Source organism: Amphimedon queenslandica, unplaced genomic scaffold (genome assembly GCF_000090795.2).
Source record: "Amphimedon queenslandica unplaced genomic scaffold, v1.1 AMPQUscaffold_2540_Cont25458, whole genome shotgun sequence".
NCBI lineage: Eukaryota > Metazoa > Porifera > Demospongiae > Haplosclerida > Niphatidae > Amphimedon > Amphimedon queenslandica.
The window spans coordinates 1-1,306 of NW_003557125.1; the positions used below are offsets into that span (position 1 = coordinate 1).

The 1,306-nt window shown below is 28.9% G+C and overlaps 1 long non-coding RNA gene across 1 annotated transcript; it reads left to right on the forward strand.

The window, feature by feature from the left end:
- Positions 1–101: 101 nt before the first annotated feature.
- On the forward strand, positions 102–327 carry LOC109593193 (uncharacterized). Its single transcript, XR_002190798.1, has 2 exons — positions 102–131; positions 222–327. It is a non-coding gene; the product is annotated as an uncharacterized LOC109593193 (long non-coding RNA).
- The last annotated feature ends 979 nt before the right edge of the window (positions 328–1,306 follow it).

The following is a 1,306-nucleotide window of genomic DNA, read 5'->3' on the forward strand; positions in this document are numbered from 1 at the left end:
ACACACATTATGTATACACACATACTTACATACACCTCTTACTGTTTATAATTATTTAGAGACAATAGAGAGAGAATGAAAGAGTTAACAGATAAAGAGAGATCAGAAATACAAGAGGCAGAGGAAGCAAGGTCAGTAAACCTCATGTATCATCATGTACATGTACATGTACTATCAGTTAATTAAATACCTCATCACTTATTTCATTTATTATACTGTAGGTTGAAGAGGATTAGGGAATGCAAATTAAAATACACCAAATAAAGCTTGAACTTAGACACACTTATTGGTAATAGGATTGACTGAATGGATTAATTTAATTTCTAAGCTTTATATTAATTTTTATTTTCGTAATTGTAATCCTGCCAAATTTACCTGCTATGTAATAATTTTATTAATGAATTTTTTATAAATATACATTTATTTAATTTTGTTTAGTTTCACTAGTTAGTAGTTCTTCATTAAATCCATTTGTTGATAGTCCCCACAGTGAGTTAGCTATATCCACATGATCACATTTACTAATATCAAATGAAAAGGGCTCAATCTCTTCATCATCTCTCCTCATAACTGGCAACCATTTGGAATTAAGGAATAAGAGAATAATAATATTTATAAAACAATAAGTACATGTACAAAATGCTAACGTAATCATACCATAGTTCACTGTATAGTGTGGATCTACTTTAGTGAGGCATATGATTTCCATGTACATGTATTATATGGAACTGTGAAATAGGGATTTTATTTTGGCTCTGAAATCACTCCAATGTTTTACTGATACATATTGATGTACATGTACATGGTATGTTAAGAGGATACATCCTTGTACATTATCAACTGTTGAGGATTCATTGAAATGAACTGGTAGACTCTTCTTTTGTAGTTTAAACTCATATCTATACTAATAAAATAATAAAGAAATAAAATAATTTAATTAAAGACAAAGTAACTACATGTACATATCCTTGGCCTACGCTAATCGCTGGCAAGGCCAAAATGACTAAAATAATTATATTAAAGTTGCTGTATTACAATTCCACACATTATAAGATATAAAGCTACTAGTGGATCATAATGATGTGTGTGTATACATACACTTACTTGATACACTCTTTGTCTTTATTCTTTTCCATTAAAGTCTTTAATAATTGTTTCTCTTCTCTTAGACTCTCTGCAAGCTCCTCAACAGTTTCCTGAGCATTTATAAATAAATAAATAAAAATAAATAATAATAATAATAATAGTATTAACCATGTACTATTATAGCCCATGGTTATTCCAAAAAATGGCTGTAAAATCACCC